This window comes from Harmonia axyridis, chromosome 4, assembly GCF_914767665.1.
Source record: "Harmonia axyridis chromosome 4, icHarAxyr1.1, whole genome shotgun sequence".
NCBI classification, from domain to species: Eukaryota; Metazoa; Arthropoda; class Insecta; order Coleoptera; family Coccinellidae; genus Harmonia; species Harmonia axyridis.
The window spans coordinates 31,454,665-31,478,849 of record NC_059504.1 but is presented as its reverse complement, the minus strand read 5'-3'; positions in this window follow the sequence as shown (position 1 = coordinate 31,478,849).

Below are 24,185 nucleotides of genomic sequence, written 5' to 3'. Positions count from 1 at the left end.
AAATTTCGAATTCAAATTTCTCCTAAACTATGAGGACTACGGAAAATCGGTAAGCAGAGTTGGTATTGGCAGTTCATGGTTATTCGAATCCCACTCACGAATGACAATATTTGAGTCGAAGAATTTTCTCGAATTTTCTCGAATTTTCCTTACCCCGGACCTTAAAAAATTGTGAAAAATTAAAAGTTCCTTCTTGGTGATAATATACCTCTTTTTCTATTGATCTGTTCACGTATATCACGAAAATTTTTATATGAGGGGTCTGCGACGAATAGTTTAGGAGATATAACGATTTTTATAGAGAGATTGAATTTTTACGGTTTTTTCCGAAAATTTCGACTTCAAATTTCTCCTTAACTATGGGGACTACGGAAAATAGGTAAGCAGAGTTGGTATTGGCAGTTCATGATTATTCGAATTCCACTCACGAATGACAATATTTGAGTCGAAGAATTTTCTCGAATTTTCTCGAATTTTCCTTACCCCGGACCTTGAAAAATTGTAAAAAATTAAAAGTTCCTTCTTGGTGATAATATACCTCTTTTTCTATTGATTTGTTCACGTAGATCACGAAAGTTTTCATATGAGGGGTCTGCGACGAATAGTTTAGGAGATATAACGATTTTTATAGAGAGATTGAATTTTTACGGTTTTTTCCAAAAATTTCGACTTCAAATTTCTCCTAAACTATGGGGACTACGGAAAATCGGTAAGCAGAGTTGGTATTGGCAGTTCATGGTTATTCGAATCCCACTCTCGCCTGACAATATTTGAGTCGAAAAATTTTCTCGAATTTTCTCGAATTTTCCCTACCCCGGACCTTAAAAAATTGTAAAAAATCAAAAGTTCCTTCTTGGTAATAATATACACCTATTTCTATTGATCTGGTCATGTAGATCACGAAAGTTTTCATTTGAGGAGTCTGCGACGAATAGTTTAGGAGATATAACGATTTTTATAGAGAGATTGAATTTTCTCGAATTTTCCTTACCCCGGACCTTGAAAAATTGTAAAAAATTAAAAGATCTTTCTTGGTAATAAAATACCTCTTTTTCTATTGATCTGTTCACGTAGATCACGAAAGTTTTTATTTGAGGGGTCTGCGACGAATAGTTTAGGAGATTTTTGTAGAGAGATTGAATTTTCTCGAATATTCCTTACCCCGGACCTTAAAAAATTGTAAAAAATTAAAAGTTCCTTCTTGGTGATAATATACCTCTTTTTCTATTGATCTGTTCACGTAGATCACGAAAGTTTTTATATGAGGGGTCTGCGACGAATAGTTTAGGAGATATAACGATTTTTATAGAGAGATTGAATTTTTACGGTTTTTTCCAAAAATTTCGAATTCAAATTTCTCCTAAACTATGGGGACTACGGAAAATAGGTAGGCAGATTTGGTATTGGCAGTTCATGATTATTCGAATTCCACTCACGAATGACAATATTTGAGTCGAAGAATTTTCTCGAATTTTCTCGAATTTTCCTTACCCCGGACCTTAAAAAATTGTAAAAAATTAAAAGTTCCTTCTTGGTAATAATATACCTCTTTTTTTATTGATCTGGTCACGTAGATCACGAAAGTTTTTATTTGAGGGGTTTGCGACGAATAGTTTAGGAGATATAACGATTTTTGTAGAGAGATTGAATTTTTACGGTTTTTTCCAAAAATTTCGACTTCAAATTTCTCCTAAACTATGAGGACTACGGAAAATCGGTGAGCAGAGTTGGTATTGGCAGTTCATGGTTATTCGAATCCCACTCTCGCCTGACAATATTTGAGTCGAAAAATTCTCTCGAATTTTCTCGAATTTTTCTTACCCCGGACCTTAAAAAATTATAAAAAATTGAAAGTTCCTTCTTGGTAATAATATACCTCTTTTTCTATTGATCTGGTCATGTAGATCACGAAAGTTTTTATTTGAGGAGTCTGCGACGAATAGTTTAGGAGATATAACGATTTTTATAGAGAGATTGAATTTTCTCGAATTTTCCTTACCCCGGACCTTGAAAAATTGTAAAAAATTGAAAGATCTTTCTTGGTAATAAAATACCTCTTTTTCTATTGATCTGTTCACGTAGATCACGAAAGTTTTTATTTGAGGGGTCTGCGACGAATAGTTTAGGAGATATAACGATTTTTGTAGAGAGATTGAATTTTCTCGAATTTTCCTTACCCCGGACCTTAAAAAATTGTAAAAAATTAAAAGTTCCTTCTTGGTGATAATATACCTCTTTTTCTATTGATCTGTTCACGTAGATCACGAAAGTTTTTATATGAGGGGTCTGCGACGAATAGTTTAGGAGATATAACGATTTTTATAGAGAGATTGAATTTTTACGGTTTTTTCCAAAAATTTCGACTTCAAATTTCTCCTAAACTATGGGGACTACGGAAAATCGGTAAGCAGAGTTGGTATTGGCAGTTCATGATTATTCGAATTCCACTCACGAATGACAATATTTGAGTCGAAGAATTTTCTCGAATTTTTCTTACCCCGGACCTTGAAAAATTGTAAAAAATTAAAAGTTCCTTCTTGGTGATAATATACCTCTTTTTCTATTGATCTGTTCACGTAGATCACGAAAGTTTTCATATGAGGGGTCTGCGACGAATAGTTTAGGAGATATAACGATTTTAGTAGAGAGATTGAATTTTTACGGTTTTTTCCAAAAATTTCGAATTCAAATTTCTCCTAAACTATGGGGACTACGGAAAATAGGTAAGCAGAGTTGGTATTGGCAGTTCATGATTATTCGAATTCCACTCACGAATGACAATATTTGAGTCGAAGAATTTTCTCGAATTTTCCTTACCCCGGACCTTAAAAAATTGTAAAAAATTAAAAGTTCCTTCTTGGTAATAATATACCTCTTTTTCTATTGATCTGGTCACGTAGATCACGAAAGTTTTCATATGAGGGGTCTGCGACGAATAGTTTAGGAGATATAACGATTTTAGTAGAGAGATTGAATTTTTACGGTTTTTTCCAAAAATTTCGAATTCAAATTTCTCCTAAACTATGGGGACTACGGAAAATCGGTAAGCAGAGTTGGTATTGGCAGTTCATGGTTATTCGAATCCCACTCACGAATGACAATATTTGAGTCGAAGAATTTTCTCGAATTTTCTCGAATTTTCCTTACCCCGGACCTTAAAAAATTGTAAAAAATTAAAAGTTCCTTCTTGGTGATAATATACCTCTTTTTCTATTGATCTGTTCACGTAGATCACGAAAGTTTTTATATGAGGGGTCTGCGACGAATAGTTTAGGAGATATAACGATTTTTGTAGAGAGATTGAATTTTCTCGAATTTTCCTTACCGCGGACCTTAAAAAATTGTAAAAAATTAAAAGTTCCTCCTTGGTGATAATATACCTCTTTTTCTATTGATCTGTTCACGTAGATCACGAAAGTTTTTATATGAGGGGTCTGCAACGAATAGTTTAGGAGATATAACGATTTTTATAGAGAGATTGAATTTTTACGGTTTTTTCCAAAAATTTCGACTTCAAATTTCTCCTAAATTATGGGGACTACGGAAAATCGGTAAGCAGAGTTGGTATTGGCAGTTCATGATTATTCGAATTCCACTCACGAATGACAATATTTGAGTCGAAGATTTTTCTCGAATTTTTCCTACCCCGGACCTTGAAAAATTGTAAAAAATTAAAAGTTCCTTCTTGGTAATAATATACCTCTTTTTCTATTGATCTGGTCACGTAGATCACGAAAGTTTTCATATGAGGGGTCTGCGACGAATAGTTTAGGAGATATAACGATTTTAGTAGAGAGATTGAATTTTTACGGTTTTTTCCAAAAATTTCGAATTCAAATTTCTCCTAAACTATGGGGACTACGAAAAATCGGTAAGCAGAGTTGGTATTGGCAGTTCATGGTTATTCGAATCCCACTCTCGCCTGACAATATTTGAGTCGAAAAATTTTCTCGAATTTTCTCGAATTTTCCTTACCTTAAAAAATTGTACAAAATTAAAAGTTCCTTCTTGGTAATAATATACCTCTTTTTCTATTGATCTGGTCATGTAGATCACGAAAGTTTTTATTTGAGGGGTTTGCGACGAATAGTTTAGGAGATATAACGATTTTTGTAGAGAGATTGAATTTTTACGGTTTTTTCAAAAATTTCGAATTCAAATTTCTCCTTAACTATGGGGACTACGGAAAATCGGTAAGCAGAGTTGGTATTGGCAGTTCATGTTTATCCGAATCCCACTCTCGCCTGACAATATTTGAGTCGAAAAATTTTCTCGAATTTTCTCGAATTTTCCTTACCCCGGACCTTAAAAAATTGTAAAAAATTAAAAGTTCCTTCTTGATAATAATATACCTCTTTTTCTATTGATCTGGTCATGTAGATCACGAAAGTTTTTATTTGAGGGGTTTGCGAAGAATAGTTTAGGAGATATAACGATTTTTGTAGAGAGATTGAATTTTTACGGTTTTTTCAAAAATTTCGAATTCAAATTTCTCCTTAACTATGGGGACTACGGAAAATCGGTAAGCAGAGTTGGTATTGGCAGTTCATGTTTATCCGAATCCCACTCTCGCCTGACAATATTTGAGTCGAAAAATCTTCTCGGATTTTCTCGAATTTTCCTTACCCCGGACCTTAAAAAATTGTAAAAAATTGAAAGTTCCTTCTTGGTAATAATATACCTCTTTTTCTATTGATCTGGACATGTAGATCACGAAAGTTTTTATTTGAGGGTTCTGCGACGAATAGTTTAGGAGATATAACGATTTTTGTAGAGAGATTGAATTTTCTCGAATTTTCCTTACCGCGGACCTTAAAAAATTGTAAAAAATTAAAAGTTCCTTCTTGGTGATAATATACCTCTTTTTCTATTGATCTGTTCACGTAGATCACGAAAGTTTTTATATGAGGGGTCTGCGACGAATAGTTCAGGAGATATAACGATTTTTATAGAGAGATTGAATTTTTACGGTTTTTTCCAAAAATTTCGACTTCAAATTTCTCCTAAATTATGGGGACTACGGAAAATCGGTAAGCAGAGTTGGTATTGGCAGTTCATGATTATTCGAATTCCACTCACGAATGACAATATTTGAGTCGAAGATTTTTCTCGAATTTTTCTTACCGGACCTTGAAAAATTGTAAAAAATTAAAAGTTCCTTCTTGGTAATAATATACCTCTTTTTCTATTGATCTGGTCACGTAGATCACGAAAGTTTTCATATAAGGGGTCTGCGACGAATAGTTTACCTTGAAAAATTGTAAAAAATTAAAAGTTCCTTCTTGGTAATAATATACCTCTTTTTCTATTGATCTGGTCACGTAGATCACGAAAGTTTTCATATAAGGGGTCTGCGACGAATAGTTTAGGAGATATAACGATTTTAGTATTGAGATTGAATTTTTACGGTTTTTTCCAAAAATTTCGAATTCAAATTTCTCCTAAACTATGGGGACTACTTAAAATCGGTAAGCAGAGTTGGTATTGGCAGTTCATGGTTATCCGAATCCCACTCTCGCCTGACAATATTTGAGTCGAAAAATTTTCTCGAATTTTCCTCACCCCGGACCTTAAAAAATTGTAAAAAATTAAAAGTTTCTTCTTGGTGATAATTTACCCCTTTTTCTATTGATCTGTTCACGTAGATCACGAAAGTTTTAATATGAGGGGTCTGCGACGAATAGTTTAGGAGATATAACAATTTTTATAGAGAGATTGAATTTTCTCGAATTTTTCTTACCCCGGACCTTGAAAAATTGAAAAAAATTAAAAGTTCCTTCTTGGTAATAATATACCTCTTTTTTTATTGATCTGGTCACGTAGATCACGAAAGTTTTCATATGAGGGGTCTGCGACGAATAGTTTAGGAGATATAACGATTTTAGTAGAGAGATTGAATTTTTACGGTTTTTTCCAAAAATTTCGAATTCAAATTTCTCCTAAACTATGGGGACTACGAAAAATCGGTAAGCAGAGTTGGTATTGGCAGTTCATGGTTATTCGAATCTCACTCTCGCCTGACAATATTTGAGTCGAAAAATTTTCTCGAATTTTCTCGAATTTTCCTTACCCCGGACCTTAAAAAATTAATGTGCAATAAGATAAAAAGTGTTAGAATAAGCAACATTGAAGGAAATATTAATCAAATGAAATCAACAACAGAAGTAAGCCGTCCAATTGTGGTTACACCAGCAATTGACCTTACCAGGTGGGAGCTATAGCTACCTGCGTGACATCCGAGTCCAAGAAAAACAACATTTTGGAATGGCTTACTTGGATTTGTTCGTTAAATGAAGAAAAAGGGAATGAGCACAATCTCCCAAAGCAGAGCGGTTTTCTTAGACACGTGTGTCAAGCTTTCGTCCCTCTGCAATACGATAAAAGAGTAAGAAACATTGAAGGAAATAACAAACAAATGAAATCAACAACAGAAGATAGCCGTCCAATTGTGTTTACAGCAGCAATTGACCTTACCACGTGGGAGATTATAGCTACCTGCGTGACATCCGAGTCCAAGAAAACCAACAATGTGGAATGGCTTACTTGAACAATTGTTCATTAAACGAAAAAAAGGGAATAAGAACAGTCCCTTATACCAAAGTGGTTTCCTCAGACACGTGGGTCTAGCTTTCCTCCCTCTGCAATACGATAAAAAGTGTTAGAGTAACAACAAGAACAACAGAAGTCAGCCAACCAATTGTGTTTACAGCAGAAATTGACCTTACCACGAGGGAGATTATAGCTACCTGCGTGACATCCGAGTCCAAGAAAATCAACAATGTGGAATGGCTTACTTGAACAATTGTTCATTAAACAAAAAAAAAGGGAATGAGAACAGTCCCGTATACCAAAGTGGTTTCCTTAGACACGTGTGTCAAGTTTTCGTTCCTCTGCAATACGATAAAGAGTGTTAGAGAAAGAAACATTGAGAAAAATAACACACAAATGAAATCAACAACAGAATTGTGGTAACAGCAGCAATTGACCTTACCACGTGCGAGCTATAGCTACCTGCGTGATATCCGAGTCCAAGAAAAACAACAATGTGGAATGGCTTACTTGAATAATTGTTCATTAAACAAGAAGAAGGGAATAAGAACAGTCCCTTATACCAATGTGGTTTCCTTAGACACGTGTGTCAAGCTTTCGTCCCTGTGCAATAAGATAAAAAGTGTTAGATTAAGAAACATTGAAGGAAATAACAAACAAATGAAATCAACAACAGAAGTCAGCCGTCCATTTGTGTTTACAGCAGCAATTGACCTTACCACGTGGGAGATCATAGCTACCTGCGTGACATCCGAGTCCAAGAAAATCAACAATGTGGAATGGCTTACTTGAACAATTGTTCATTAAACAAAAAAAAAGTGAATGAGAACAGTCCCGTATACGAAAGTGGTTTCTTTAGACACGTGTGTCAAGCTTTCGTCCCTCTGCAATACGATAAAAGAGTGAGAAACATTGAAGGAAATAACAAACAAATGAAATCAACAACAGAAGTCAGTTGTCCAATTGTGGTTACAGCAGCAATTGACCTTACCACGTGGAGATTATAGCTACCTGCGTGACATCGCAGTCCAAGAAAATCAACAATGTGAAACGGCTTACTTGGATAATTGTTCATTAAACAAAAAGAAGGGAATAAGAACAGTCCCTTATACCAAACTGGTTTATTTAGACACGTATGTCAAGCTTTCGTCCCTCTGAATACGATAAAAAGTGTGTAAAAGTAAGTGGTTTCGTTAGCCACGTGTGTCAAGCTTTCGTCCCTGTGCAATTCGATGAAAAGTGTAAGAGTAAGAAACATTGAATTAAATAACAAACAAATGAAATCAACAACAGAAGTCAGCCGTCCAATTGTGGTTACAGCAGCAATTGACCTTACAACGTGGGAGATTATAGCTACCTGCGTGATATCCGAGTCCAAGAAAATCAACAATGTGGAATGGCTTACTTGAGCAATTGTTCATTAAACCAAAAAAAAAGGAATACAAACAATCCCTTATACCAAAGTGGTTTCTTTAGACACGTGTGTCAAGCTTTCGTCCCTCTGCAATACGATAAAAAGTGTTAGAGTAGGAAACATTGGGAGAAATAACAAACAAATGAAATCAACAACAGAAGTCAGCCGTCCAATTGTGGTTACACCAGCAATTGACCTTACCACGTGGGAGCTATAGCTATCTGCGTGACATCCAAGTCCAAGAAAAACAACAATGTCGAATGGCTTTTTGGATAATTGTTCATTAAACAAAAAGAAGGGAATAAGAACAGTTCCTTATACCGATGTGATTTCCTTAGACACGAGTGTCAAGCTTTCGTCTTTGTGCAATACGATGAAAAGTGTTATAATGAGAAACATTGAATGAAATAACAAACAAATGAAATCAACAACAGAATTCAGCCGTCCAATTGTGGTTACAGCAGCAATTGACCTTACAACGTGGGAGAATATAGCTACCTGCGTGACGTCCAAATCCAGAAAATCAACAATGTGGAATGGCTTTCTTGAACAATTGTTCATTAAACAAAAAGGAGGGAATAAGAACAGTCCTTTATACCAATGTGGTTTCCTTAGACACGTGTGTCAAGCTTTCTTGCCTCTGCAATACGATAAAGAGTGTTAGAGTGAGAAACATTGAAGGGAATAACAAACAAATGAAATCAACAACAGAAGTCAGCCGTCCAATTGTGGTTTTAGCAGCAATTAACCTTACCTCGTGGAAGCTATAGCTACTTGCGTGACATCCGAGTCCAAGAAGAACAACAATGTGGAATGGTTTACTTGGATAATTGTTCATTAAACAAAAAGAAGGGAATAAGAACAGTCCTTTATACCAATGTGGTTTCCTTAGACACGTGTGTCAAGCTTTCGTCCCTCTGCAATACGACAAAAAGTCTTAGTGTGAGAAACATTGAAGGAAATAACAAACAAATGAAATCAACAACAGAAGTCAGCCGTCCAATTGTGGTCACAGCAGCAATTGACCTTACCACGTGGGAGATTATAGCTACCTGCGTGACATCCGAGTCCAAGAAAAGCAACAATGTGGAATGGCTTACTTGGAATTGTTCGTTAAACAAAAAAAAAGGGAATGAGAACAGTCCCTCATACCAAAGTGGTTTCCTTAGACACGTGTGTCTATCTTTCCTCCCTATGCAATACGATGAAGAGTGTTAGAGTAAGAAACATTGAAGGAAATAACAAACAAATGTAATCTACAACAGAAGTCAGCCGTCCAATTGTGGTTACAGCAGCAATTGACGTTACCATGTTGAAGATTATAGCTACCTGCGTGACGTAGGAGTACGAGAAAATCAACAATGTGAAACGGCTTACTTGGATAATTGTTCATCAAACAAAAGGAAGGGAATAAGAACAGTCCTTAATACCAATGTGGTTTCCTTAGACACGTGTGTCAAGCTTTCGTACCTCTGCAATACGATAAAGAGTGTTAGAGTGAGAAACATTGAAGGAAATAACAAACAAATGAAATCAACAACAGAAGTCAGCCGTCCAATTGTGATTACAGCAGCAATTGACCTTACCATGTGGGAGATTATAGCTACCTGCGTGACATCGGAGTCCAAGAAAATCAACAATGTGAAACGGCTTACTTGGATAATTGTTCATTAAACAAAAAGAAGGGAATAAGAACAGTCCTTTATACCAATGTGGTTTCCTTAGACACGTGTCAAGCTTTCGTCTGCAATACGATAACGAGTGTTAGAGTGAGAAACATTGAAGGAAATAACAAACAAATGAAATCAACAACAGAAGTCAGCCGTCCAATTGTGGTTTTAGCAGCAATTAACCTTACCTCGTGGAAGCTATAGCTACCTGCGTGACATCCAAGTCCAAGAAAAACAACAAAATCGAATGGCTTACTTGGATAATTGTTCATTAAACAAAAAGAAGGGAATAAAAACAGTCCCTTATACCAATGTGGTTTCCTTAGACACGTGTCAAGCTTTCGTCTGCAATACGATAACGAGTGTTAGAGTGAGAAACATTGAAGGAAATAACAAACAAATGAAATCAACAACAGAAGTCAGCCGTCCAATTGTGGTTTTAGCAGCAATTAACCTTACCTCGTGGAAGCTATAGCTACCTGCGTGACATCCAAGTCCAAGAAAAACAACAAAATCGAATGGCTTACTTGGATAATTGTTCATTAAACAAAAAGAAGGGAATAAAAACAGTCCCTTATACCAATGTGGTGTCAAGCTTTCGTCCCTGTGCAATACGATGAAAAGTGTTATAATGAGAAACATTGAGGGAAATAACAAACAAATGAAATCAACAACAGAATTCAGCCGTCCAATTGTGGTTACAGCAGCAATTGACCTTACAACGTGGGAGAATATAGCTACCTGCGTGACGTCCAAATCCAGAAAATCAACAATGTGGAATGGCTCACTTGAACAATTGTTCATTAAACAAAAAGGAGGGAATAAGAACAGTCCTTTATACCAATGTGGTTTGCTTAGACACGTGTGTCAAGCTTTCGTGCCTCTGCAATACGATAAAGAGTGTTAGAGTGAGAAACATTGAAGAAAATAACAAACGATTGAAATAAACTACAGAAGTCAGTCGTGCATTTGTGGTTACAGCAGCAATTGACCTTACCACGTGGGAGATGTCACCTGCGTGACATCCGAGTCCAAGAAAATCAACAATGTGGAATGGCTTACTTGGAATTGTTCGTTAAACGAAGAAAAAGAGAATAAAAGCACAATCTCCCAAAGCAGAGCGAGTTCCTTAGACACGTGTGTCAAACTTTCGTCCCTCTGCAATTCGATAAAAAGTGTAAGAGTAAGAAACATTCAAGGAAATAACAAACAAATGAAATCAACAACAGAAGTCAGTTGTCCAATTATGTTTACAGCAGCAATTGACCTTACCACCTGGAAGATTATAGCTACCTGCGTGACATCCGAGACCAAGAAAATCAACATTGTGGAATGGCTTACTTGAACAATTGTTCATTAAACAAAAAAAAAGGGAATGAGAACAGTCCCTCATACCAAAGTGGTTTCCTTAGACACGTGTGTCTATCTTTCCTCCCTCTGCAATTCGATAAAAAGTGTTAGAGTAAGAAACTTCGAAGGAAATAACAAACAAATGAAATCAACAACAGAAGTCAGGCGTCCAATTGTGGTTACGGCAGCAATTGACCTTACCACGTGGGAGCTATAGCTACCTGCGTGACATCCAAGTCCAAGAAAATCAACAATGTGGAATGGCTTACTTGAACAATTGTTCATTCAACAAAAAGAAGGGAATAAGAACACTCCTTTATACCAATGTGGTTTCCTTAGACACGTGTGTCAAGCTTTCGTACCTCTGCAATACGATAAAGAGTGTTAGAGTGAGAAACATTGAAGGAAATAACAAACAAATGAAATCAACAACAGAAGTCAGCCGTCCAATTGTGGTTTTAGCAGCAATTGACCTTACCACGTGGGAGATTATAGCTACCTGCGTGACATCCGAGTCCAAGAAAATCAACAATGTGGAATGGCTTACTTGAACAATTGTTCATTAAACAAAAAAAAAGGAAATAAGATCAGTCCCTTCTACCAAAGTGGTTTCTTTAGACACGTGTGTCAAACTTTCGTCCCTCTGCAATACGATAAAAAGTGTTAGAGTAAGAAACATTGAGGGAAATAACAGACAAATGAAATCAACAACAGAAGTCAGCCGTCCAATTGTGGTTACAGCAGCAATTGACCTTACAACGTGGGAGATTATAGCTACCTGCGTGACATCTGAGTCCAAGAAGAACAACAATGTGGAATGGCTTACTTGGATAATTGTTCATTAAACAAAAAGAAGAACAGTCCTTTATACCAATGTGGTTTCCTTAGACACGTGTGTCAAGCTTTCGTCCCTCTGCAATACAACAAAAAGTGTTAGTGTGAGAAACATTGAAGGAAATAACAAACAAATGAAATCAACAACAGAAGTCAGCCGTCCAATTGTGGTTACAGCAGCAATTGACCTTACAACGTGGGAGATTAAAGCTACCTGCGTGACATCCGAGTCCAAGAAAATCAACAATGTGGAATGGCTTACTTGATCAATTGTTCATTAATCAAAAAAAAAAGGAATAAGAACAGTCCCTTATACCAAAGTGGTTTCTTTAGACACTTGTGTCAAACTTTCGTCCCTCTGCAATACGATAAAAAGTGTTAGAGTAGGAAACATTGGGGGAAATAACAAACAAATGAAATCAACAACAGAAGTCAGCCGTCCAATTGTGGTTTTAGCAGTAATTGACCTTACCACGTGGAAGCTATAGCTACCTGCGTGACATCCGAGTCCAAGAAGAACAACAATGTGGAATGGCTTACTTGGATAATTGTTCAATAAAAAAAAGGGAATAAGAACAGTCCCTTATACCAAAGTGGTTTCTTTAGACACTTGTGTCAAACTTTCGTCCCTCTGCAATACGATAAAAAGTGTTAGAGTAGGAAACATTGGGGGAAATAACAAACAAATGAAATCAACAACAGAAGTCAGCCGTCCAATTGTGGTTACAGCAGCAATTGACCTTACCACGTAGGAGCTATGGCTACCTGCGTGACATCCAAGTCCAAGAAAAACAACAAAGTCGAATGGCTTACTTGGATAATTGTTCAATAAAAAAAAGGGAATAAGAACAGTCCCTTATACCAATGTGGTTTCCTTAGACACGTGTGTCAAGCTTTCGTGCCTCTGCAATACGATAAAGAGTGTTAGAGTGAGAAACATTGAGGGAAATAACAAACAAATGAAATCAACAACAGAAGTCAGCCGTCCAATTGTGGTTTTAGCAGTAATTGACCTTACCACGTGGAAGCTATAGCTACCTGCGTGACATCCGAGTCCAAGAAGAACAACAATGTGGAATGGCTTACTTGGATAATTGTTCATTAAACAAAAAGAAGGGAATAAGAACAGTACTTCATACCAATGTGGTTTCCTTAGACACGTGTGTCAAGCTTTCGTCCCTGTGCAATACGATGAAAAGTGTAAGAATGAGAAACATTGAAAGAAATAACAAACAAATGAAATCAACAACAGAATTCAGCCGTCCAATTGTGGTTAGAGCAGGAATTGACCTTACAACGTGGGAGATTATAGCTACCTGCGTGACATCCGTGTCCAAGAAAATCAACAATGTGGAATGGATTACTTGAACAATTTTTCATTAAACAAAAAAAAAGGGAATAAGAAGAGTCCCTTATACCAAAGTGGTTTCCTTAGACACGTGTGTCAAGCTTTCGTCCCTATGCAATACGATGAAGAGTGTTAGAGTAAGAAACATTGAAGGAAATAACAAACAAATGTAATCTACAACAGAAGTCAGCCGTCCAATTGTGGTTACAGCAGGAATTGACCTTACCATGTTGAAGATTATAGCTACCTGCGTGACGTAGGAGTACGAGAAAATCAACAATGTGAAACGGCTTACTTGGATAATTGTTCATCAAACAAAAAAAAAGGGGATAAGAACAGTCCTTTATACCAATGTGGTTTCCTTAGACACGTGTGTCAAGCTTTCGTACCTCTGCAATACGATAAAGAGTGTAAGAGTGAGAAACATTGAAGGAAATAACAAACAAATGAAATCAACAACAGAAGTCAGCCGTCCAATTGTGATTACAGCAGCAATTGACTTTACCATGTGCGAGATTATAGCTACCTGCGTGACATCGGAGTCCAAGAAAATCAACAATGTGAAACGGCTTACTTGGATAATTGTTCATTTAACTAAAAGAAGGGAATAAGAACAGTCCCTTATACCAATGTGGTTTCCTTAGACACGTTTGTCAAGCTTTCGTCCTTCTGCAATACGACAAAAAGTGTTAGTGTGAGAAACATTGAGGGAAATAACAAACAAATGAAATCTACAACAGAAGTCAGCCGTCCAATTGTGGTTACAGCAGCAATTGACCTTACCACGTGCGAGATCATAGCCACCTGCGTGACATCCGAGTCCAAGAAAATCAACAATGTGGAATGGCTTACTTGAACAATTGTTCATTAAACAAAAAAAAAAGGGAATAAGAACAGTCCTTTATACCTAAGTGGTTTCCTCAGACACGTGTGTCTAGCTTTCCTCCCTCTGCAATACGATAAAAAGTGTTAGAGTAAGAAACATTGAGGGAAATAACAAACAAATGAAATCAACAACAGAAGTCAGCCGTCCAATTGTGGTTACACCAGCAATTGACCTTACCACGTGAGAGCTATAGCTACCTGCGTGACGTCCAAGTGCAATAAGATAAAAAGTGTAAGATTAAGAAACATTGAAGGAAATAACAAACAAATGAAATCAACAACAGAAGTCAGCCGTCCATTTGTGTTTACAGCAGCAATTGACCTTAACACGTGGGAGATCATAACTACCTGCGTGACATCCGAGTCCAAGAAAATCAACAATGTGGAATGGCTTACTTGAACAATTGATCATTAAACAAAAAAAAAGGGAATAAGAACAGTCCCGTATAATTTTCCTTACCCCGGACCTTAAAAAATTGTAAAAAATCAAAAGTTCCTTCTTGGTAATAATATACCTCTTTTTCTATTGATCTGGTCATGTAGATCACGAACGTTTTTATTTGAGGAGTCTGCGACGAATAGTTTAGGAGATATAACGATTTTTATAGAGAGATTGAATTTTCTCGAATTTTCCTTACCCTGGACCTTGAAAAATTGTAAAAAATTAAAAGATCTTTCTTGGTAATAAAATACCTCTTTTTCTATTGATCTGTTCACGTAGATCACGAAAGTTTTTATTTGAGGGTCTGCGACGAATAGTTTAGGAGATATAACGATTTTTGTAGAGAGATTGAATTTTCTCGAATTTTCCTTACCCCGGACCTTAAAAAATTGTAAAAAATTAAAAGTTCCTTCTTGGTGATAATATACCTCTTTTTCTATTGATCTGTTCACGTAGATCACGAAAGTTTTTATATGAGGGGTCTGCGACGAATAGTTTAGGAGATATAACGATTTTTATAGAGAGATTGAATTTTTACGGTTTTTTCCAAAAATTTCGACTTCAAATTTCTCCTAAACTATGGGGACTACGGAAAATCGGTAAGCAGAGTTGGTATTGGCAGTTCATGATTATTCGAATTCCACTCACGAATGACAATATTTGAGTCGAAGAATTTTCCCGAATTTTTCTTACCCCGGACCTTGAAAAATTGTAAAAAATTAAAAGTTCCTTCTTGGTAATAATATACCTCTTTTTCTATTGATCTGGTCATGTAGATCACGAAAGTTTTCATTTGAGGAGTCTGCGACGAATAGTTTAGGAGATATAACGTTCGTTATAGAGAGATTGAATTTTCTCGAATTTTCCTTACCCCGGACCTTGAAAAATTGTAAAAAATTAAAAGATCTTTTTTGGTAATAAAAAACCTCTTTTTCTATTGATCTGTTCACGTAGATCACGAAAGTTTTTATTTTAGGGGTCTGCGACGAAAAGTTTAGGAGATATAACGATTTTTGTAGAGAGATTGAATTTTCTCGAATTTTCCTTACACCTTAAAAAATTGTAAAAAAATAATAGTTCCTTCTTGGTAATAATATACCTCTTTTTCTATTGATCTGGTCACGTAGATCACGAAAGTTTTTATTTGAGGGGTTTGCGACGAATAGTTTAGGAGATATAACGATTTTTGTAGAGAGATTGAATTTTTACGGTTTTTTCCAAAAATTTCGAATTCAAATTTCTCCAAAACTATGGGGACTACGGAAAATAGGTAAGCAGAGTTGGTATTGGCAGTTCATGATTATTCGAATTCCACTCACGAATGACAATATTTGAGTCGAAGAATTTTCTCGAATTTTCCTTACCCCGGACCTTAAAAAATTGTAAAGAATTAAAAGTTCCTTCTTGGTGATAATATACCTCTTTTTCTATCGATCTGTTCACGTAGATCACGAAAGTTTTTATATGAGGGGTCTGCGACGAATAGTTTAGGAGATATAACGATTTTTATAGAGAGATTGAATTTTTACGGTTTTTTCCAAAAATTTCGACTTCAAATTTCTCCTAAACTATGGGGACTACGGAAAATCGGTAAGCAGAGTTGGTATTGGCAGTTCATGATTATTCGAATTCCACTCACGAATGACAATATTTGAGTCGAAGAATTTCCTCGAATTTTTCTTACCCCGGACCTTGAAAAATTGTAAAAAATTAAAAGTTCCTTCTTGGTAATAATATACCTCTTTTTCTATTGATCTGGTCACGTAGATCACGAAAGTTTTCATATGAGGGGTCTGCGACGAATAGTTTAGGAGATATAACGATTTTAGTAGAGTGATTGAATTTTTACGGTTTTTTCCAAAAATTTCGAATTCAAATTTCTCCTAAACTATGGGGACTACGGAAAATAGGTAAGCAGAGTTGGTATTGGCAGTTCATGATTATTCGAATTCCACTCACGAATGACAATATTTGAGTCGAAGAATTTTCTCGAATTTTCCTTACCCCGGACCTTAAAAAATTGTAAAAAATTAAAAGTTCCTTCTTGGTAATAATATACCTCTTTTTCTATTGATCTATTCACGTAGATCACGAAAGTTTTTATTTGAGGAGTCTGCGACGAATAGTTTAGGAGATATAACGATTTTTATAGAGAGATTGAATTTTCTCGAATTTTCCTTACCCCGGACCTTAAAAAATTGTAAAAAATTAAAAGTTCCTTTTTGGTGATAATATACCTCTTTTTCTATTGATCTGTTCACGTAGATCACGAAGTATTTATATGAGGGGTCTGCGACGAATAGTTTAGGAGATATAACGATTTTTATAGAGAGATTGAATTCCAAAAATTTCGACTTCAAATTTCTCCGAAACTATGGGGACTACGGAAAATAGGTAAGCAGAGTTGGTATTGGCAGTTCATGATTATTCGAATTCCACTCACGAATGACAATATTTGAGTCGAAGAATTTTCTCGAATTTTCCTTACCCCGGACCTTAAAAAATTGTAAAAAATTAAAAGTTCCTTCTTGGTAATAATATACCTCTTTTTCTATTGATCTGGTCACGTAGATCACGAAAGTTTTTATTTGAGGGGTTTGCGACGAATAGTTTAGGAGATATAACGATTTTTGTAGAGAGATTGAATTTTTACGGTTTTTTCCAAAAATTTCGAATTCAAATTTCTCCTAAACTATGGGGACTACGGAAAATCGGTAAGCAGAGTTGGTATTGGCAGTTCATGGTTATTCGAATCCCACTCTCGCCTAACAATATTTGAGTCGAAAAATTTTCTCGAATTTTCCTTACCCCGGACCTTAAAAAATTGTAAAAAATTAAAAGTTCCTTCTTGGTGATAATATACCTCTTTTTCTATTGATCTGTTCACGTAGATCACGAAAGTTTTTATATGAGGGGTCTGCGACGAATAGTTTAGGAGATATAACGATTTTTGTAGAGAGATTGAATTTTTACGGTTTTTTCCAAAAATTTCGAATTCAAATTTCTCCTAAACTATGGAGACTACGGAAAATAGGTAAGCAGAGTTGGTATTGGCAGTTCATGGTTATTCGAATCCCACTCTCGCCTGACAATATTCGAGTCGAAAAATTTTCTCGAATTTTCTCGAATTTTCCTTACCCCGGACCTTGAAAAATTGTAAAAAATTAAAAGTTCCTCCTTGGTAATAATATACCACTTTTTCTATCATATTGATCTGGTCACGTAGATCACGAAAGTTTTTATTTGAGGGGTTTGCGACGAATAGTTTAGGAGATATAACGATTTTTGTAGAGAGATTGAATTTTTACGGTTTTTTCCAAAAATTTCGAATTCAAATTTCTCCTAAACTATGGGGACTACGGAAAATCGGTAAGCAGAGTTGGTATTGGCAGTTCATGGTTATTCGAATCCTGGTCTCGCCTGACAATATTTGAGTCGAAAAATTTTCTCGAATTTTCTCGAATTTTCCTTACCCCGGACCTTAAAAAATTGTAAAAAATTAAAAGTTCCTTCTTGGTGATAATATACCTCTTTTTCTATTGATCTGTTCACGTAGATCACGAAAGTTTTTATTTGAGGGGTTTGCAACGAATAGTTTAGGAGATATAACGATTTTTGTAGAGAGATTGAATTTTTACGGTTTTTTCCAAAAATTTCGAATTCAAATTTCTCCTTAACTATGGGGACTACGGAAAATAGGTAAGCAGAGTTGGTATTGGCAGTTCATGATTATTCGAATTCCACTCACGAATGACAATATTTGAGTCGAAGAATTTTCTCGAATTTTCCTTACCCCGGACCTTAAAAAATTGTAAAAAATTAAAAGTTCCTTCTTGGTAATAATATACCTCTTTTTCTATTGATCTGTTCACGTAGATCACGAAAGTTTTTATTTGAGGGGTTTGCAACGAATAGTTTAGGAGATATAACGATTTTTGTAGAGAGATTGAATTTTTACGGTTTTTTCCAAAAATTTCGAATTCAAATTTCTCCTAAACTATGGGGACTACGGAAAATAGGTAAGCAGAGTTGGTATTGGCAGTTCATGATTATTCGAATTCCACTCACGAATGACAATATTTGAGTCGAAGAATTTTCTCGAATTTTCTCGAATTTTCCTTACCCCGGACCTTAAAAAATTGTAAAAAATTAAAAGTTCCTTCTTGGTAATAATATACCTCTTTTTCTATTGATCTGTTCACGTAGATCACGAAAGTTTTTATTTGAGGGGTTTGCAACGAATAGTTTAGGAGATATAACGATTTTTGTAGAGAGATTGAATTTTTACGGTTTTTTCCAAAAATTTCGAATTCAAATTTCTCCTAAACTATGGGGACTACGGAAAATAGGTAAGCAGAGTTGGTGTTGGCAGTTCATGATTATTCGAATTCCACTCACGAATGACAATATTTGAGTCGAAGAATTTTCTCGAATTTTCCTTACCCCGGACCTTAAAAAATTGTAAAAAATTAAAAGTTCCTTCTTGGTAATAATATACCTCTTTTTCTATTGATCTGGTCACGTAGATCACGAAAGTTTTTATTTGAGGGGTTTGCGACGAATAGTTTAGGAGATATAACGATTTTTGTAGAGAGATTGAATTTTTACGGTTTTTTCCAAAAATTTCGAATTCAAATTTCTCCTTAACTATGGGGACTACGGAAAATCGGTGAGCAGAGTTGGTATTGGCAGTTCATGGTTATTCGAATCCCACTCTCGCCTGACAATATTTGAGTCGAAAAATTTCCTCGAATTTTTACGAATTTTCCTTACCCCGGACCTAAAAAAATTGTAAAAAATTAAAAGTTCCTTCTTGGTAATAATATACCTCTTTTTTATTGATCTGGTCACGTAGATCACGAAAGTTTTCATATGAGGGGTCTGCGACGAATAGTTTAGGAGATATAACGATTTTAGTAGAGAGATTGAATTTTTACGGTTTTTTTCCAAAAATTTCGAATTCAAATTTCTCCTAAACTATGGGGACTACGGAAAATAGGTAAGCAGAGTTGGTATTGGCAGTTCATGATTATTCGAATTCCACTCACGAATGACAATATTTGAGTCGAAGAATTTTCTCGAATTTTCTCGAATTTTCCTTACCCCGGAACTTAAAAAATTGTAAAAAATTAAAAGTTCCTTCTTGGTAATAATATACCTCTTTTTCTATTGATCTGGTCATGTAGATCACGAAAGTTTTTATTTGAGGAGTCTGCGACGAATAGTTTAGGAGATATAACGTTCGTTATAGAGAGATTGAATTTTCTCGAATTTTCCTTACCCCGGACCTTGAAAAATTGTAAAAAATTAAAAGATCTTTTTTGGTAATAAAAAACCTCTTTTTCTATTGATCTGTTCACGTAGATCACGAAAGTTTTTATTTGAGGGGTCTGCGACGAAAAGTTTAGGAGATATAACGATTTTTGTAGAGAGATTGAATTTTCTCGAATTTTCCTTACACCTTAAAAAATTGTAAAAAAATAAAAGTTCCTTCTTGGTAATAATATACCTCTTTTTCTATTGATCTGGTCACGTAGATCATGAAAGTTTTTATTTGAGGGGTTTGCGACGAATAGTTTAGGAGATATAACGATTTTTGTAGAGAGATTGAATTTTTACGGTTTTTTCCAAAAATTTCGAATTCAAATTTCTCCAAAACTATGGGGACTACGGAAAATCGGTAAGCAGAGTTGGTATTGGCAGTTCATGGTTATTCGAATCCCACTCTCGCCTGACAATATTCGAGTCGAAAAATTTTCTCGAATTTTCTCGAATTTTCCTTACCCCGGACCTTGAAAAATTGTAAAAAATCAAAAGTTCCTTCTTGGTAATAATATACCTCTTTTTCTATTGATCTGGTCATGTAGATCACGAACGTTTTTATTTGAGGAGTCTGCGACGAATAGTTTAGGAGATATAACGATTTTTATAGAGAGATTGAATTTTCTCGAATTTTCCTTACCCTGGACCTTGAAAAATTGTAAAAAATTAAAAGATCTTTCTTGGTAATAAAATACCTCTTTTTCTATTGATCTGTTCACGTAGGTCACGAAAGTTTTTATTTGAGGGTCTGCGACGAATAGTTTAGGAGATATAACGATTTTTGTAGAGAGATTGAATTTTCTCGAATTTTCCTTACCCCGGACCTTAAAAAATTGTAAAAAATTAAAAGTTCCTTCTTGGTGATAATATACCTCTTTTTCTATTGATCTGTTCACGTAGATCACGAAAGTTTTTATATGAGGGGTCTGCGACGAATAGTTTAGGAGATATAACGATTTTTATAGAGAGATTGAATTTTTACGGTTTTTTCCAAAAATTTCGACTTCAAATTTCTCCTAAACTATGGGGACTACGGAAAATCGGTAAGCAGAGTTGGTATTGGCAGTTCATGATTATTCGAATTCCACTCACGAATGACAATATTTGAGTCGAAGAATTTTCTCGAATTTTTCTTACCCCGGACCTTGAAAAATTGTAAAAAATTAAAAGTTCCTTCTTGGTAATAATATACCTCTTTTTCTATTGATCTGGTCACGTAGATCACGAAAGTTTTCATATGAGGGGTCTGCGACGAATAGTTTAGGAGATATAACGATTTTAGTAGAGAGATTGAATTTTTACGGTTTTTTCCAAAAATTTCGAATTCAAATTTCTCCTAAACTATGGGGACTACGGAAAATAGGTAGGCAGATTTGGTATTGGCAGTTCATGATTATTCGAATTCCACTCACGAATGACAATATTTGAGTCGAAGAATTTTCTCGAATTTTCTCGAATTTTCCTTACCCCGGATCTTAAAAAATTGTAAAAAATTAAAAGTTCCTTCTTGGTAATAATATACCTCTTTTTTTATTGATCTGGTCACGTAGATCACGAAAGTTTTTATTTGAGGGGTTTGCGACGAATAGTTTAGGAGATATAACGATTTTTGTAGAGAGATTGAATTTTTACGGCTTTTTCCAAAATCTTCGAATTCAAATTTCTCCTAAACTATGGGGACTACGGAAAATCGGTGAGCAGAGTTGGTATTGGCAGTTCATGGTTATTCGAATCCCACTCTCGCCTGACAATATTTGAGTCGAAAAATTCTCTCGAATTTTCTCGAATTTTTCTTACCCCGGACCTTAAAAAATTATAAAAAATTGAAAGTTCCTTCTTGGTAATAATATACCTCTTTTTCTATTGATCTGGTCATGTAGATCACGAAAGTTTTTATTTGAGGGGTCTGCGACGAATAGTTTAGGAGATATAACGATTTTTGTAGAGAGATTGAATTTTCTCGAATTTTCCTTACCCCGGACCTTGAAAAATTGTAAAAAATTAAAAGTTCCTTCTTGGTAATAATATACCTCTTTTTCTATTGATCTGGTCACGTAGATCACGAAAGTTTTCATATGAGGGGTCTGCGACGAATAGTTTAGGAGATATAACGATTTTAGTAGAGAGATTGAATTTTTACGGTTTTTTCCAAAAATTTCGAATTCAAATTTCTCCTAAACTATGGGGACTACGGAAAATAGGTAGGCAGATTTGGTATTGGCAGTTCATGATTATTCGAATTCCACTCACGAATGACAATATTTGAGTCGAAGAATTTTCTCGAATTTTCTCGAATTTTCCTTACCCCGGATCTTAAAAAATTGTAAAAAATTAAAAGTTCCTTCTTGGTAATAATATACCTCTTTTTTTATTGATCTGGTCACGTAGATCACGAAAGTTTTTATTTGAGGGGTTTGCGACGAATAGTTTAGGAGATATAACGATTTTTGTAGAGAGATTGAATTTTTACGGCTTTTTCCAAAATCTTCGAATTCAAATTTCTCCTAAACTATGGGGACTACGGAAAATCGGTGAGCAGAGTTGGTATTGGCAGTTCATGGTTATTCGAATCCCACTCTCGCCTGACAATATTTGAGTCGAAAAATTCTCTCGAATTTTCTCGAATTTTTCTTACCCCGGACCTTAAAAAATTATAAAAAATTGAAAGTTCCTTCTTGGTAATAATATACCTCTTTTTCTATTGATCTGGTCATGTAGATCACGAAAGTTTTTATTTGAGGAGTCTGCGACGAATAGTTTAGGAGATATAACGATTTTTATAGAGAGATTGAATTTTCTCGAATTTTCCTTACCCCGGACCTTGAAAAATTGTAAAAAATTGAAAGATCTTTCTTGGTAATAAAATACCTCTTTTTCTATTGATCTGTTCACGTAGATCACGAAAGTTTTTATTTGAGGGGTCTGCGACGAATAGTTTAGGAGATATAACGATTTTTGTAGAGAGATTGAATTTTCTCGAATTTTCCTTACCCCGGACCTTAAAAAATTGTAAAAAATTAAAAGTTCCTTCTTGGTGATAATATACCTCTTTTTCTATTGATCTGTTCACGTAGATCACGAAAGTTTTTATATGAGGGGTCTGCGACGAATAGTTTAGGAGATATAACGATTTTTATAGAGAGATTGAATTTTTACGGTTTTTTCCAAAAATTTCGACTTCAAATTTCTCCTAAACTATGGGGACTACGGAAAATCGGTAAGCAGAGTTGGTATTGGCAGTTCATGATTATTCGAATTCCACTCACGAATGACAATATTTGAGTCGAAGAATTTTCTCGAATTTTTCTTACCCCGGACCTTGAAAAATTGTAAAAAATTAAAAGTTCCTTCTTGGTAATAATATACCTCTTTTTCTATTGATCTGGTCACGTAGATCACGAAAGTTTTCATATGAGGGGTCTGCGACGAATAGTCTAGGAGATATAACGATTTTAGTAGAGAGATTGAATTTTTACGGTTTTTTCCAAAAATTTCGAATTCAAATTTCTCCTAAACTATGGGGACTACGGAAAATAGGTAAGCAGAGTTGGTATTGGCAGTTCATGATTATTCGAATTCCACTCACGAATGACAATATTTGAGTCGAAGAATTTTCTCGAATTTTTCTTACCCCGGACCTTGAAAAATTGTTAAAAATTAAAAGTTCCTTCTTGGTAATAATATACCTCTTTTTCTATTGATCTGGTCACGTAGATCACGAAAGTTTTCATATGAGGGGTCTGCGACGAATAGTCTAGGAGATATAACGATTTTAGTAGAGATTGAATTTTAACGGTTTTTTCCAAAAATTTCGAATTCAAATTTCTCCTAAACTATGGGGACTACGGAAGATAGGTAAGCAGAGTTGGTATTGGCAGTTCATGATTATTCGAATTCCACTCACGAAGGACAATATTTGAGTCGAAGAATTTTCTCGAATTTTCTCGAATTTTCCTTACCCCGGACCTTGAAAAATTGTAAAAAATTAAAAGTTCCTTCTTGGTAATAATATACCTCTTTTTCTATTGATCTGGTCACGTAGATCACGAAAGTTTTCATATGAGGGGTCTGCGACGAATAGTTTAGGAGATATAACGATTTTTATAGAGAGATTGAATTTTTACGGTTTTTTCCAAAAATTTCGACTTCAAATTTCTCCTAAACTATGGGGACTACGGAAAATCGGTAAGCAGAGTTGGTATTGGCAGTTCATGATTATTCGAATTCCACTCACGAATGACAATATTTGAGTCGAAGAATTTTCTCGAATTTTTCTTACCCCGGACCTTGAAAAATTGTAAAAAATTAAAAGTTCCTTCTTGGTAATAATATACCTCTTTTTCTATTGATCTGGTCACGTAGATCACGAAA